This window comes from Protopterus annectens, chromosome 9.part0 (genome assembly GCF_019279795.1).
Source record: "Protopterus annectens isolate FY-2018-M chromosome 9.part0, PAN1.0, whole genome shotgun sequence".
NCBI lineage: Eukaryota > Metazoa > Chordata > Ceratodontiformes > Protopteridae > Protopterus > Protopterus annectens.
Genome location: NC_056743.1, coordinates 868,766,758 through 868,784,688, shown reverse-complemented (window position 1 = coordinate 868,784,688; position 17,931 = coordinate 868,766,758). Strand labels below are relative to the sequence as shown.

The following is a 17,931-nucleotide window of genomic DNA, read 5'->3' as shown; positions in this document are numbered from 1 at the left end:
GATGTCTGGACTCCCGTACCATCAGCAACTGCCCTGGTAACTGTATGAAAGGAGTCCACCATGTGTAGGGGCCATGCTCTGGCCCTAACAAGCCGAACCCGGGTGGCAGCAAAGTACGGGAGACCAACAATGTCTCTGTGAATGACGTCCTTGATGATGTGCCCCATAGCCATGCAGAACAGTCCAGTCAGGTGTGTAGGACTATAGTCCCACTCGTGCATTGTGGTGCCACCTGTGTGTAGTGTGATAAATGCTGCTGTGTGCCATTCAGGGGCTTCAATGTCTGAAACAAGGCTATTACTGAATATGGTGGCCTAGTGGGGAGACATGTCATTCAGAGGTTGGTGGACATCACAGCCTGGGACGTTGGAAGGTGACATGGGGCCAGTGTCCCAGGACATAGAGAGTGCAGGTCAGTACTGTGTAGGTGTGACCACATGGACACCACAATGTTCCTGTATGGATTGTGGCCCTGTAGTGAGTGAGTGGGTGTAATGTTAGCATTGAATCCATCCTCCAGCATGTTGCCAACATCACCTGGGTCTGTAATGTTCCTGAGTGACTGTTGTATGTGACAGCAGATGTGGGTGTTGCCATCGACGACTGACATACCACCATAATGCCTGGTGATACACCCCGGAATGTGTCACAGTCATGTTTACGCAGTCTCGGAGTATGTGATGAGGGACCCTGTGGCCATACCACGGCTGACCAGTGAGTCACCCCACCCATGGGAATGTACACCACTGTGCAACAGCCTACACCTGTTGTACATCATATGTCCATGGAACATGACCACCAGAGTGGCGTCTGTTATCTGGTGTGTACCATCATGGCTCTATGTGGAATAGCATGATCCATGCAGTTGTGTACATGCTAATGAAGTACACTGGGGTATGTGTCAGCATTTGTATGTGCATTGTCCAGCTGCACGGGTGTCATAACGTTAACAACCGCTGTCAAAAGACATCTGTAGTAGGTGTTGCAGTACTCATGTACTGTGTATGCTGTGATGGGTGTGGTGCCGGGATGTGGCTAACAAGGTTGATTAGCATATATTCGGATTCCAACAATGAGGGGATAACCCCAGGTGTGTAACACCAGTCACATGGTGGTAGTGTTCATGTCCAGGTTAATGTAGGTCTTGGAGGTGTTGTGTATGGGTTGATCCAGCAGAGTGGAGGTTATGACTCATGGATGTGTCGGTACATGAGTGGCTATCCCAGTTAAGTGTGGGGTAGTGTCAGTCACACATCAGTAGTAGCTGTCTGAGGCCCACTGTCCAATACAATAACAAATAAGGTATGTTAACCGTGGGGTATGATGTTGACTCTGTAGCTTGTTACAATGTGTATAGCGGTCCCGGACACAGTTAGTTGCACGTGGAGCACCTCTGATGCATTGTGCTAAGTAACTAGCCAGGATGTGTGCACAACATAGTGGGATATGGGAACCCCTCAGCTGTGGGTGTGCCGGTCCAGGTATGTGCCTGAAAGGTATGGTCCGTCTATAACCTGTCATTGCAGGTGTGCTCTGCAGAGCCTAGAGGCAGGTCCCAGTCACTGCAGAGATGTTTGAGTGGTGCATTATAAGGTGTGCCTTGCCTGCGTGCGTCACAGAGGAAGATGCAAGCATTGTGTCACATGACCCCATGTCGTGCTTGCTAGTTCCCGTTCTGCCGGTGACAGTTATTGGAAATTATGCAAGACAGGCAGTATAGAAGCAGCAAGAGCCTTACATGTGAGCTGTACTCCCAGGGCTGACAGGTGCAAGGCATCTGTGCCACAGCATTGTGTTTGACCAGGTCAGTCAAAGCGGACAGATACCAGATGCCTGTGGAAAGACAATAGGAGTATAGGCAACTGTTGAAGTGACACAGTCGGTCATTGTACAGTGGTATCGTGTCCGGACGAATGCAAAATGCTCCCCAGGGCTTGGCCCACACCCTCAGAGCTATAAGATTGGTGAGCTATTGCATGTCCCTGGACACATAGTTTGTGAAGTGGCATCACAGGGCAGTCACACTAACATGGAGAATGACAGTCACATCGTACCTGGTGAGGTGTGGCATGGGTGCATAGGTTATGGTGCAGAAGCAGTTACCCAACAGCAAGATGTAAGCGACTATCGCCTTGTGTAGCCTGCTGTGTGGAACTGCAGTGTGACTCCCTACAGAGTCACCTATGACTGGTGTGTTGTGAATGTTATAACTCCCTATTGGCTGCATGTGATGGGCACAGATGAGTTTGTGGGCTATAAGCTGGTGATGTTGTCTTCCATGATGCGGGCTACCTCTGGTGCCTACACTGAGTATGGAGACGTACTGCACAAGTTGTCCTCGTAGGTGTGGCCAGTGGTGTAGATCATGTGAGACTATGTGATGGGTGGGGTGTGCTGCGAATGTTACACATCCCCAAATGACTATCAGGTGCAGTCAGGGTTGGTGACAGCATTACCCCCAGCCATAGCTGTCAACCTCTTGTCCCCAAAATGAGGAACATTAACCCTCATACTGTGTGACAAATGGGGAAAATGTGGAACACTTACAACTGGCTTACTAACAGCTTCAACTAGGAAGGGCATAAAATGGCTAAAATAGGCTGGTTTTACTTATAAAAAAGATATTCTAATGAATTAATATGATTCCCATCTATTTAGCCATGGCTAGCAGGTAAACAATTTCCAACAATGAATGTGAGACAGACCCTTTCATTGTGGAATCTTGAGGAACATGCACCTTTTAGAACCCCAAATGAGGTACGTTCCTCGTAATGAGGTACACTTGAGAGCTATGCCCCCAGCACGGCTGCAGAAGTGCATCCCCCACAGGCTGTAGTGCCGTATGTTGGGAGGTGAGCATTGAATGTGTACATGAGACAATTGCTCTATTGCCACATGTACGACATATCCCACATATAGACAGGCAGTAGCACTGGTACGTGACAGTTGGACATGCCTGTATATACAACCATGTCCCACAGGATATTTGCGTTACGTGTGTACAACAGCTGTTGTACCATAGCCAAGCTGGGAAGTGTAGGACAGCCAGTGTACCTGTGGGAAATGGTGTGGAATGGGTGCTATAGTAATCAGTAGCTCATGACATGCTCACAAGTTCTGAACAAGTGCCTAGCATGACCATACAATACAGATAGGGTGTTGGATAATATCAACCCACAAGTGGTGATGACAGTCAGTTTGGGTGGCACCGTACTATAACCCTGCTGAGTATGGTGTGCATGTCCATGAACCATTATCACTGTAGATGTTAGCAGTACAGATGTACAAGACAGCATGGATATTTGATTACAAATACCTTTGTATGTCACAGGAGTGTTCCACCAGTGGCCTGTTGACAGACTCACAACTACAAAAGGTGCAAGAGTGACATGTGCACATCACACCAGTGCCAGCTACAGTAGAACAGGGTTAATGCGTTGTACCCCACCCTCATTGTAGCCCATACCACACAGACAAATGTTAGGCGTCTGTGTATGTAAGGCTTTGAATGGCCATGACCTATCAGTATAGCTGTGTCAGTGTTGTGAACAACATACAGAATGGGCTGTGTGGATGAGGTGTGTGACATATGTGCACAGTCTGATGGATGATACCAGCATTGTCACCACTAGGTGAACATCCCTGTACCCATAAACTACTACCTAGGCTGTAGTCAACATTATGGACACTGTGTAAGGGATGGTGCTGTGCAGTGCACCCCCTGACTTGGTGACGTCTCCAGGCCCCTTAGGTAGTCATATGAGGTACCCATGTCATGTCAGGGTGCCAACCATGAGCACGGAGATCACTGGACAGGCATATACAGCAATGTGGTGACCAATATTGGATCACTTACCACCTTTAAGGGGTAATGGCTAAGCATGGATGTGCGATACCCGCCTTCACAATCCTCACCTCCACTATGCAGCATGCTGTCTACGTTGCAGAAAGACATTTGCTGCACTATGATGAGGGACATGCTACATGTCCATAACCTAATCTATAAGACATATGTCATGGACAGCCAACGTCCTAATACTAGGATCGCCACAGGCTGGACAGATCCCTGTGCCATATATGTGACATACTCCCGCCATACCATGCAACCATGTCCATCAAAGCTGCACATGTCATCCCCAGTCATACATGGTGTGATGACCGCATGGTAGATGTACTATCAACTGACTGGATCAGTAATGTGGCACTGATGCACCTTGTGGTGGTATAATGGCTGTCTGTTACAGCTTGGAAACAGTGCCCGCACATGCTATGGTTGATAACCATCCCTGCGAATGTCGTCTGACTAGCCACTGTCCCATGTCTATCACATGTGCAATACAGGCGATCCGTGGCAGGATGTTGAACAGTTGTACAGTGCTGTGTAGATGTATATGGCAAAACACATGCATGTACAGGTGTCCATGCATATGTGTGCATTGTCACTGCTCAAGTCCATTACGGCTGTGTCTGTGTTGATATGTGACATATACACAGCATCCAGGTCAACAGCATTACCGTGGAAACATCCAGGCATGTGCAGATAGGTAAGAACACAAGTGCAGGCAAATAGACATGCCCACAGCAAGACAGCATTTACATGGAGTATGAACACTGTAATGAGGTGACACACATATATGGTGATGATATCCAATGCATAATGGGTGTGACGTGTGTGACACAAACACGTCAGTCGTGTCAGTGTCATGATGCTTTGCAAAGATAACTGTGCAGATGTAGTAGATGTCATAGAAATGTATGTGCAGCAGTATCTCTGTACATCTCTGAAACTGTGACCTGTCACCATCATTATGTCTTACAGATAATGCCCCGTACACGCCTCCCAGCATACAGCCGCCAGGAGGATGATGTCCTCATCCCACAGCTCCATGACAACTATGACTTGTTGTTCAGCCATGTGCCACAGCATGCCCAGCAGCGGAATGACCTGTGGCAGGATCTACGCAGGAGGGTGAACGATGTGGGTGGCCATAACCGCACCTACCAGCAGGTGCGCAGACACTGCACGGACTTGATACGACATGCAAAACAGCGTGCCACTGCAATCGCCAGGGAACAAGGTGGAACAGGTGGTGGGCCACTAACCCAGCCCCCACTCACACACACAGAGGAGCTACTGGCCAGTCTGGGGACACCCAGGGAACAGCATCCAGAAACACTAGCTGCCATCGTGGAGGTGGGTGTCTCCCAACCAATGAGCCTGGAGTTGCCTGGTAAGTCAGTACTGCACATATGGCTATTATATCCCATGTAGTTGCATGTGTCGCTGTACATTATGTAAAGTAACAACATATGCAAGGTATGTGGACACACATGCTGCATACTACAGTATGCTACGCTGTGTATGCACACATGTGCATACTATATGCTATTACACAGGTGAATGTGTTCAAATGCACAGTGCAACCTGTGGCTGTCATACAGTCATGGATAATGTTCATACTGGCGTGTCACCCCTATACAGGTACCTCTGGTGTGCCGCACAGACATGAGTCCGTTGCAGGTGAGACTGTCATCAGTATCAGGCAAGTTATAGTGTAGATCTATTTGCCATGTGGCCAGTTAACACTTGCACACCTGATGTTTGTTCCAGTCACGATATGCAGGTCGCATCACCCATCATTCACACAGGCCACCCATGTGCAATATATACAAACGAAATGATACACCGACTTGAAACCACAGTACTTGTCATTGCGACATGTGTGGTCAGCTGTGCATACAACGGTGGAGATGTTCTACAATGGAGGCATATGTAGTATGCATTGGAACAATATGTATGGTGCGCACACAGTACCACACAGTGAGCTGTGATATGGGCAGCCCACAGGTGTCACCATTGTGTCATATGCCCTGCATTGGGTGCACACATTGTGATGTGCCACGTGACATGTCCCAGACATGTAGTGTTCTGTCTGCAATAGTGTCACACTATCGCATGACCTATACCCCACATACCAAACATACAACCCGTTGTCTGCATAGCCCTGTGGATTGTGACATATCTGACATCTATGGGTGTATGTCATATGGGACAACACAGACATGTGAGATAGATGGCCATCACATATAATTGGCCAACACATGTGCACACATGGCCATGGGGGATGGCCAGAGACATGTAGCCACACAGTACATGGGATGTGTATACACCCTGTTGCACATTGTCCACACATGGTCCAATTATAGCCTTAGTTGACTGATTATACAGTTGATGTGGTACACTGGACAACCTAAAAGCCTGTGCACAGCTACTGGAGGTGTCACTGAAGTCTACCATATACGATCTGTTGAACATCATGACTGTGTTGCAGTTATGACGATGCAATGTGTACATATTATGCATTGTGCAGCAACATAGATGCCTCATGATGCCATGTAATGGCACAGTGTCTGTACTTCACACTGTATAGCAATGTAGACGGCTCACACTACCCTCCCATGCTCTAGCTGTAGGGCATACACACAACACTGCAATGTGAAGCCCATTATGATGCTGTACATGTGTCAGGACACCATTGTGTCAGACATGTATGCATGTTAATACACATGTCAGCAGATTACATGTCAAGGTCACGTCAGCCATGTGTACTGTTATCCTGTTCTGGGCCACATGGTGTATCACGGGGATGCATGCATACTACCATGATTGTGTGAACTGCATGGCTACTGATATGACACCTGCTTGCTGTAGTGTGCACCCCAGGGAGGTATGCTTACTAACACTATTAATGTCTGAGCTGCATGCCCTCTGCTGTATCGCAGGCATGCTGCATGCCATCTGACAAATCACATGCATGGTGTGTGTGTGTGCGTGTGTCTGTGTGTGTGTGTGTGTGTGTGTGTGTGTGTGTGTGTGTGTGTGTGTGTGTGTGTGTGTGTGTGTGTGTGTGTCTGTGTGTGTGTGTGTGTGTGTGTGTGTGTGTGTGTCTGTGTGTGTGTGTGTGTGTGTGTGTGTGTGTCTGTGTCTGTGTGTGTTTGTGTGTGTGTGTGTCTGTGTGTGTGTCTGTCTGTGTTTCTGTGTGTGTGTCTGTGTCTATTGTACTTTACAGTATTTCTTTGCATTCACAGGTGATGTAGGTGCGTTACCCTCCTGCGGTCCATCTGATGTTAGTGTCCCCACAGATACTAGCGGTGATGAACATATGTATGAGGTACAGGCAGGGTTGTCAGGGGCTGAATCTGTGCCAATGGTTACCATCCCAGCTATGTCCCCCTCTTCCCCTCACACAGTTCTGCTGCCAACACATACCGCATCACCAATGGCCACAGAGGAAGGACAGTCAGCGTCTGTTAGCGTGGAACAGGAACGTGTGGTGGCTACAGAAGGTGTGCCTACACACCATGGTGTCAGTGTAAAGACTGCAGATGTGCCACATAGGCATGTGGCCGGTGCTGCTCGTAGGAGGACCTCTGGCAGACATGCACCTGCAGGACAGAGCGCAGCAGCTGGTATCACCAGACGCATGTTCCAGACTGTAATGGCAGCACAGGCACGTGCTGAACGGCAGAACAAAGAAGGGCAGAGGCTGCAGAGGGCTGCGATCCATACCCTAAATGACAACATCCAGGCATTGGCAAATGCTCAACAGCAGATTGCTGATGTTCTGGATAGGCGATTGGGTGAAATGGTCGGAATCCTTGACCGAGGCATGGCAATCCGCGAGTGGGAGCTATCTGTGCTGGAACATCTGGTAGGAGTGAGGCATAGGCCACGTGGACGTAGGCCAGCAACACCACCTAGTGTAGGTCGACGTGAGCGTGCCACCTCACATGCCCGCTCCTATAGTGCCGGCAGCAGTAGCAGTGTAGCTGGTGCTGCGCTGTCAACACCAGGACACAGCAGGCCACGTGGACGTGGCCCTGGATGTTCTCAGCAGGGACACGGTTCCAGTGGACATGTGTCGGACAGTAGCCACTCTGTACCTCCACCTGGTAGTGCCCGTGCAACCCCAGGCAGGCACAGGTCATGTGGCCGTGGACGGACACAGTGAGCTGTACAGCCTGCTCTGTACAATCTGGGGCTGTCAATTATACCCCGTGTAGGCCTCACAAATGGCAGAACTGTGTACACATACACGCACACAGCAAACACAACTGTAGGGCTCCACAACATCCACATGCATTCTGAACAGACATGTCCAATCAACTCACCGGCCCTTACACACACATGATGTTATCCATTGGTGCAGCCTATGCCCCTGGCAAACATATCACCCTGTACATATGATGAAGCCTGTGCCGCATCCCTGTCATCCACACCATCTGTGCACGGTTATGCACAAATATTCTGATGCACAGGGTGAACAGAATAGTGAGAGGTGTATGTAATATTACCTGTGTATGCATAGTGAGGGATGTGTATGTTGCAGTGGTTGTGTGTGAATACTGAGAGATGTGTATGTGACATAGGTTGTGTACTGTCAACATGCACCGGTTATACCATGTAGTGCAGGTGCAGCATGCATTGTGATGTGTTCACGGTATGTGTCTCAGTTACATCTGTAGCACCATGTTGGTTGTGATACCCTGGTTCCCTCCTATGGTGTACTTGCATGTGCCTACAGGTAGCAGTGTTTGCAGTCCCCCACGTGTAACTGTGGATTACTCACAGGCACGTCTGGCAATATCAGCATGCTACATGTACCCTCAACCTGACTGCTGGAAACACCAACATGACACAGATGGCCGCACATATACTGCACCTGACGCATGTGGTCAGTGCCACAGGCTACACTGGACAGAGACGTGACATACATAGCAGGACACATTACAGGTATGGTGATATGGTGCAGGGGATGTACACAGCGGTCTGGCCAATGATGATGTGAGGTGTCACTTGGTAGCTAGAGGCCACACTGTGCAGCAGTAGGACCCTGTAACAGTACGGGAACATGGCCACATTCACGGGGTGTACACCACTATAACGCACACCCCATAGTGTGCAGGTGGGGACCCTTGCCTATGTGGTCATCACCCTCACAGTACTATGCACCCACACGACGTGTCACAGAGAAGGAACATGCACAGGTAGCCAGTATGGCTGGGACCTATGGCATCAACAGGGTAGTGCACTGCATCACCATTACGGGTTATTCACCACGTGGGGTTAGTGATCATTTCTCACCGTATATTAGCATACGCCCTCACACCAAGCACCAGACATACATACAGACACACACACACTGTGGTGACCACACATGTGTATACGGACAGCTGACGTGTGTGATGCACCACACCGGCCGACGTCATGCTTCCCACACTGACGTATGTACAGATCTCTACATCGGTGTACAGGGATGTGTAACAACTGGGACATATTCCCCGCGATATGTGGCATCTCTGGTCACACATTCGGACACACATGGCAGTGCTGGGAGTGATACACCTGCCATATGATGACACGTTTGATAGACATGCAGTGGTATTAATTGCATTGTGTGTACCAATGCTATATCTGGCAAATGTGCTGCTATATGCACACGGGAGGTTGTAGGTGTTACAGGTGCCATGTGACATATAGTTGGTAACACCTGACCGCTGTGTATGCATTATGTCAGCACCGTCACGTAACAGCGACATAGCGTACTGTTTGCACATGGCATGATAGGATGGTGTGTGACACAACTGTGAGCCACTCCCTGCACACATACATCTACACAGGTGGTTCACCACGTTATGTACACACATCCCTCCATACGTGCTGATTGTATGTCACCATATACAGGTGTCAGTGATGGGTCTGCATTGCGACTGCAAGTCGTAGTTAGGTGCAACTATGTTACGGACATCGGCCACTGCACATGCATGGTTGCTGCATGCACAGTAGAGATGTCACATGTGTCTCCTGTTGCCATGTTTGTATGCATTGCTATTGTTGGACGTGTGTTGACATACATAACACATGGACTGTGGTATGATATCACGGGTGTCACAGGCGACCAGTACAAGGGTATGTGTCCCGGTCAACATTGCTACCCCCTGTAGTGTGAGCATTCAACAGACATGGACCTACCTTCCATTTGCGTGTGTGCAGCATTGATTAGGCCACTGTTATGCACGAGGTACAAAGGCTATGTTGTGTGTGCAGTCCATGCACACATCCACACAATCACATGCATGACATATCCAGACGTGTGTTCATTGGTGTACAGCAACAGTCAGGTGTCACAGCTGTGTAAGGGACGTGGTATGTCTTGAGCCAACCTGTGCAAGTATACTGGTATCATTGCAATGCATAACACCTGTTGGATCCCTGTTGGTACATGTGTACTTTGCACAGCTGGTGTACACCTCTGTACAGCCCAGTGGTCATGTGTCACATGGTGTTGTGGTACTGTAAGGCTGTGTAGTGCTGCACCGATGACATGGTGCTGACTTGACAGCTACAGTGTACACTGCAGTGTGTACGTGTGTGACCTGCACCTGTGACAGCTGTGATGGCAGCTGTGTGTGTACAGGTCACTGCATGTGTGACCGCCCTGTGCGTGAAGACAGTTATACCTTACTGTGCCCTTCTGTACTGTGCCCTTCTGTGTGTACACTCCATCTGCATGCACGACAGGCCTTTGCAACAGCTAAGTGTGTGAGCATGCCCAGTATGCTGTTGTGTAGATGGACACACAGTACAGTCCATGTATGCAGTTGTGTAGATGGACACACAGTACAGTCCAAACTGAGACCTTCCGTGTTTACACTCCATCTGCATGCAAGACGGCCCTTTGCAACAGCTAAGTGTGTGAGCATGCCCAGTATGCTGTTGTGTAGATCGACACACAGTACAGTCCGAACTGACGTATATTACCAGGTGTGCGGCCATGGCCAGTGACACATTGTGTCGGTGATGTCCCTCTGTGCATGGGCATGGCCGTTGACATCCTGTATTGCCATGGTGGTCATCCAGGCAACGGATGTCCGTCTTCAATGTCAGGATGGATGCCTACCGAGTACACACTGGGTGACTATCTGGAAGGGTGTACTGTCTGTGGTGCATACTGTGTCTATGTATTGTTGTTGTAGCGCTCCATACATGTATAGTTGCCCTGAGTATACCACTGCCGTGTGGTTGTATAAGTCTACGTTGGGACAGTACTATGTCTGATCGTACACTCTCTATACAATCCCTGCCGGCGTCCTGCCATTTGCGGATGTTGACACGCGCCTAGAAGAATGCCTGTGGGACTGCTGTGTTTAGTAATCTCGGTAGCGCGTTCTGTAAATGCGTCATGCTGTAGTGTGATAGGGTAGTTAGGTGTAAGTTCAATTCTCAGGCCTGCCAAGTAAGTGTGTGTGTGTGTGTGTGTGTGTGTGCGTGCGTGCATGCTCCTGTCCGCCTGGGGACTCAGGTTATGCTTTTAGACGCTTCGCACCACAGATATATCCTGCTGACGTCTTTGCCTTTGCGGATGTTGACACGCATCTAGAAGAATGCCTGTGGGTCTGCTGTGTTTAGTAATCTCGGTAGCGCATTCTGTAAATGCGTCATGCTGTAGTGTGATAGGGTAGTTATGTGTAAGTTCGATTACCAGCCCTGCCAAGTGTGTGTTTCCAGCTGCATGACAACAGTATATTGCTTTTACGGCATTCACTCACCATAACATCTGTGCGGCGTCTTTGCCTTTGATGCCGCTGTCTACAGGATAGACGTATGCCTGTGTGATTTCCGTGATCTACTACTCACGGTTGCATGTTCTGTCACTGTGTAATGCTGTTGTGTGGTACAATGGTTACGTTCGTGTTCTGCTCACAACCCTGCCACGTGTGCGTGACTGCTTTTATGGCATTCACTCACCATAACATCTGTGCGGCGTCTTTGCCTTTGATGCCGCTGTCTACAGGCTAGACGTATGCCTGTGTGATTTCCGTGATCTACTACTCATGGTTGCATGTTCTGTCACTGTGTAATGCTGTTGTGTGGTACAATGGTTACGTTCGTGTTCTGCTCACAACCCTGCCACGTGTGCGTGTGTGTGTCTGTGTGTATGTCTGTATCTCTCTCTCTCTCTCATATATATATATATATATATATATATATATATATATATATATATATATATATATATATATTTTTTTTTTTCTGCCCATAGCTCTGCTTCTTGCATGGACAGCTGACTGTTTCATGTATCGCATATTTGCATAGCTTTCACATACCAATGGGGTATGTTGCAAATCCCAACATTGTCCATGCAACGTCCGTGTTACGGGCGGTGTTACACGCCCTTACAGGCGTTTGCTGTATATCTTGGCAGACATCTATCCTTGCTGTACTCTCACTCTACTCGTACACGCCGGAGGCTTCATGTATCATGGCCTAGTTTTGCTGTGTGTATGTCTATTTGTGCTGTGTGCATGGCTGCGGGTATGTCCCACCATCATCATTTGTAAAGGTGACAGCCCTATAGGTACTTCATGTAGACTGCTGTGTCATTTGACATGTCAGCACATACCTGCGGACAGTACTGAACATCCTACTGCAGCGCTTTTCATACTTTCTGCGTTATCTTGCAGTCGATAATGCTGTTTCCTCACACATGTATCTGTTTCTGATCATACCACTCCACCTCCTAGAGCAAACATCTGGACAAAGCCTTAACTGATAGTGGGACACACAGGGGCAGTATTGACATGTTGCTCTTACAAACGTAGATAGTTGACACAATAATAGGTTTTGCATTAGTATGACTTTTCTGACGGATTTGGTGTCTTAAACTCACATGTTTGTCATTATTTCATGACTTCAGTTATCAGGAATTTGCCGGAATGGTACTGATGTTACGTGGAACACACCAAACATATGAGGCAGAACTCTGCACATTCTGCGTAAATCTGTACAGTTGCGGAGTATGTGTCTGATACAAGATATCAACTTTCTGACACCAATACACACACTGTATGGCGGCATCACAGGCCACATGCCATTATATTTATATTGCAGGACACACCCACCCAGAGGGTTGTATTCCTCACACAGGCCAACAACTGCTTATCCACACTAATTAGTCTATCATGTACCGTATGTGTACGCTGGTATTTGCGCTTTCCGTCAGTGGCAGAGCTCACGTACGAGTATGGGGGACTGGACATTGTAACGGTGACACTGCATGACACTCGGAGGGACACATTTCTTTTGAGTTCCACATTGATTTTCACAGGGCATATGTTGTCATTCACATTTGTCGGAGTACATGCGTATGACTTGTACATGTTTTGTCATTTGTCCTGATGTCTTTCTTCTCACCTGTCCACCTAGTATCACTAGTTCTGTACATGTATTTTGGACAGGTTACCTTCATACCCCTAACCTGTACATATTATGGGTAAACGCCCTGACGTTTGACCTTTGCCCTTGTTACATTTGTCATAGTAATGTGCCTTTCTGGTAAATTGCTGGCAAGGCATTACGAACTGTGCGGTTAGATAATAGTGACTGACATTTCTATGTCATGATTAGTAACACTCATAACATTCGTATTCCTGGCTACGCCAGTATTCTATCAATGTTCTGACTTTGTCTGGGGTATATCTAATATAGTCCCTATTTGTATTTCATGTACTATGCCTTAGTGCAGCTGTCTTATTCTGACAGTTTGCCAGTTATGGTTACCATCTTGGTCGTACACATGTCCATACATGATAATCGCCTACATGACACTGATATAGGGCCCTACATATTCCCACAATGGTTTACGCAATATCCAGTGGATGGTTTGCCCCATTATTGAGACTATAGGTGTGTGCTATACCCACATCACTCCCACGGGGCGGGCCTAATAAATCTCTGCCAAACAACACCTAGACCCATTTCTGCATACCCATGATTCCCATACCTGACATCCCTCCACAGTACCCATTACACATGTTTAATGTGAGCAGTACTGAAGTGTGGAGACACTTATATGTGATCCCCACTCTCCGGATATCAGTTCGTACGTCATACATTCTATCGACACGTGTCATTACCCTTGCACCTGCTACTGTTGCATGTACAGCTATATTGTATTTGCTGAGGTCACTTATTTTGCGTCAATGACGGTTGACACTACGTATGGATCAATTTTTGGGGTCCTGCAATGGACACCTATATGCATGTTTAAAGTGTAGAACTTGCTGGACTGTCACTTTCTGGCCAATGGTGTATGTCTGTTTGTCTACCCATATTAGCTATGCCGTGGCCTATTTATGTACATATGTCATATCTACGGGACATATGTTTGTTGTGTATACATAAATACATGTACAGTCCTCATTTCATAATCTGCTTTGGTTTACGTCTGTGGATTATGTGTATACACATATATCTATATCCATACCATACCTTTCCACTATACAGATTGTCGCAGAGTGTACAGCTGGTTGCCTCTTTATCTTCGGTGTGTTTTTCATAAACTTGTGTCTATCTGGCAATGTAGTGGCATTTCATTTAAGACTTACGTTGGGAAATACTGGCAAGCAGTTCAGGTTACGACTGCATACCCTTCAGAGAATCCATGCTACTGACACACCCGTTATTCTATCCACTTTCTATGTTTGTTCTGGCACATATCTGGGGTTTGTCCCTATTTGTACCGGTAGTTTGCATGCCTTTGTCCGGTTTCATACTTTACGGGGTTAACAGGTTTGAGCCATGTATATCTAACGTGGGGGAAACAGCATTCATTTACTATGCTGTGAGCGGATCACACACGCACAGGCGCACTTGCATTTACATGTTATGGGTTACATCTGTATAATAACTGTGTGCTTGCGTGGCCTTTCATACATCTGACCGTAACACTTACTCATCTGTAGTCCGGTTTACGGACTGGTGTGAAACACATGGTTCACCTTTACATATTTAACTGTGTGTACAGCACGAACGCATTCATTACACTTTACAGGGATATCTGCAGTGGTCGCAGGTCAACCGGGACTGCATTCACGTTGGACGGATGCCGGATACAGTATTCTGTTGCTGTTCCGCCTCATTGATATGCATACCCATAGTACTTAGCTACATCAACATACGCCTCACCGCTTCACATACAACAAAGGCATCCATTCCCCAGCTGTGGGAAACGCGGTACTACATATTACACATTCCGTATTGCCTACTGCTGTGGACCCCAGCTGCATTGTTAATCACTCCGAGGATATGCAGAACGCCAGGGCATATAGTCGTATCACATACACGTTTCTGATTGTCAGGGTGTTCGTGTAGTGATCTGGGTATGGGCTTGTCCGCCTGGTGAACGGAACTTTCCTGGCCGAGTTCAAATGTCAGATGAAGCATGTGGACAGGGAGCATCTCCCTGTTATGAACATTTTACCTGTATTTAGACACATATGTTTGGGCACCTATCAGGAGCTTATTCTGTTGGCTGTACATATTATGGGTGGGGTTGTTACAGTCCATACTCTACGGTGGGGGGGGGGTTCCCATTCCCATTTGACTATTACCTGTATTCATTCATACGGGGATTATTTTCTGGGACATGTTGTGACTACAGGTATGCAGTTGTACATTACACAAATGTCATGACTTGTTACTGTACATATGTACGGACCATACCTCTCGACCTCTGAGCAACAAATCTGCGCAAACCCTACATGATGGGCAGAGTAAGAGGGACACATTTTAACTAGTTTCCTTACAGGCTTATAATGTTGATAGAATACTAGGTTTTGCATTGTCATGAGTCTTCTGCGGGATGTGGAGTGCTATACTTAATGCTCATTATTTTGTGACGTCAATCCAGACCTATTTACCGGACAGACTCAGGTTGTCGGAGGCACACAACACTATGAGCCAACACTCAGGTCATTCTGCGAATATCTGGACAGTTGAGTGATATAGTTCGAACCTCTGCAATACGCTGTTGTGTTCTGGCACAGCGGAAGCTAGGCATTAGGGACAGATGTCGGGACGTGCTGGCAAACAGTTGAGTTTCAGACTTCATACTCCGGACATTAATGCCATTGTGCAAACTGTCATTCTATCATATATCTATGTTTATCCATCCACATGGATATATTCCTGCTTGCACCTGTTATACATTCTACGGATCACACTCCTCTGAGCTCTCCATACTCCTGCTCCTCTCTACCCTCCAGCTTAACCAGACTTAGCTGACACTCACTTGTCTCCCAGTATGTCATTGTTGTACATTTCTGTATTATTACTACTACAGACTCTGGATTTGCACTGTCTTATTATGCACATGTTATGCATGTGTATTTCCTGACTGTATGCCTTTTACTCTTGTATTTTACCTTTAACATTATGTAGCCTTTATTTCCTTGTATTGCTTGTGGGGCTTTTCTACCCGGGCCTCCGATGTTACTGGGCACTTCTTTGCCCAGTGGACTTCCCGGGTACTCAGACTGCACATACATGAATAACTTCTAACAGCTATCTTTGCATATTGTACCTGCTGTTGTACCTTTGTCTCACTTGTAGTCACGGCTCTGTCCAGATATCTAACTCACACGGGTTGTCTGGTATGGTCGGTCACGCTGGCACACACTAGGTATCCCTCGCACTTCATCAGGCTTCTCCTGTTAATGTCGGGTGTCTTCCTCACCCTTCTGCCGTTTGCCACTATGCGAGTGTGCGATATATTCTCCCACATATTTGTGTGGGGACACGTGCGCCACGGGAAGGTGTTTTATCCTGGGTACTGGGTTATGCATGACCACTCAGGTCTGGACAGGCCTGGACAGTGTCTTGGACCTGTACTTCACGTTCTGACGTGTGTCCAGATATGTACAGGATTGGATATCTTGTCGTCATACCCATTCTACTATTTACGCAGGTTACTTATTCCGTAAGGGATATTCCAGTAATTGGACCATTCCACACAGAAACGATATTGAAATGTATTTTGGCTTTATGAAAATGTGCAGGGGGTTTAACATGCAGGGAATACATGGTTTGCTATCCTGACACTGCCTAGGGTGATAATACCTACTACATATGCGTAGGGGTCGGTATGTGTAGCTGTGTCTGCAACGGACCAGTGGGCCACGTACGGGTGGATTTGGTGGACGTTCTGTTACAGGGCTGGGTTGTGTGATGTGGAGGGTATGCTGGGTAGCCCATTATGCAGCCAGGTGTGTTGCATTTGTTATGGCCAGTTCCATCAGGACCAACCTGTGGGTATGTGACGGTGACATATCTATACATTTTGATCGCACATTTACATGATACATATGTTTGTGGGATTGTGTTCTACACTATGGCCTGTCTGCTCGTCTTGCAGCTGTTTCTCCATGTGTTTGTGTTTATGTCCACTTCACCAGCTGCCCCCTCCTATACCTCTGGTTCCCCTTTTCTGCATACGACACAGTGACGCCTTTGCGGGTTTTACCATTACCCATCCACTCCTCACATGCATATTACTCACATCCGATAGCTCACTACTTTTGTTGTTGGGCCATGACACGGCCAAAGTAGCACATTGACTGCCCTACAGGTGTCGGGTACCTTTATGGTTGTGTGGACTACCCTGCCATGTTTGCTTCCCACGTGCTATACCTCACATACATAGGTACACGCCCATACTTCACTTTCGTTACTTAGTTGGTATACCCGGGTACTACCCGTTCGGCTGTGTCACATACTAGTTTGGCTTCTGCTGATGACTCCCGGGATTTGCAAACCTGTTGTACTCATTGGGGGGAATGGCACCTTTTCCGGTGTCCATGCTATTCCTTCCACATATCCGACTGTTGTGGACAATGCCTCCCCACAGTCTACGGTACTGTTTCCACCTTTTCAATTGGCCACAATGCAACATTTGCGGTGGACACAACACATTTTCCACGCCGACACATACCCACGGTCAGTTCGGCAGATAGAACTTACAACTCTTGCCTATATCTAAGCTTTAGTCTTGTAGCATTTCAGTGGCTTATTCTTTTTCTTATGACATTTAT

The 17,931-nt window shown here is 47.5% G+C and overlaps 1 protein-coding gene across 3 annotated transcripts in view; it reads right to left on the bottom strand.

The window, feature by feature from the left end:
* Window positions 1-17,931, bottom strand: part of B4GALNT1 (beta-1,4-N-acetyl-galactosaminyltransferase 1) — a 2,012,712-nt gene that overhangs the window by 1,672,111 nt on the left and 322,670 nt on the right. The gene's annotated exons all lie outside the window — the stretch shown is intronic.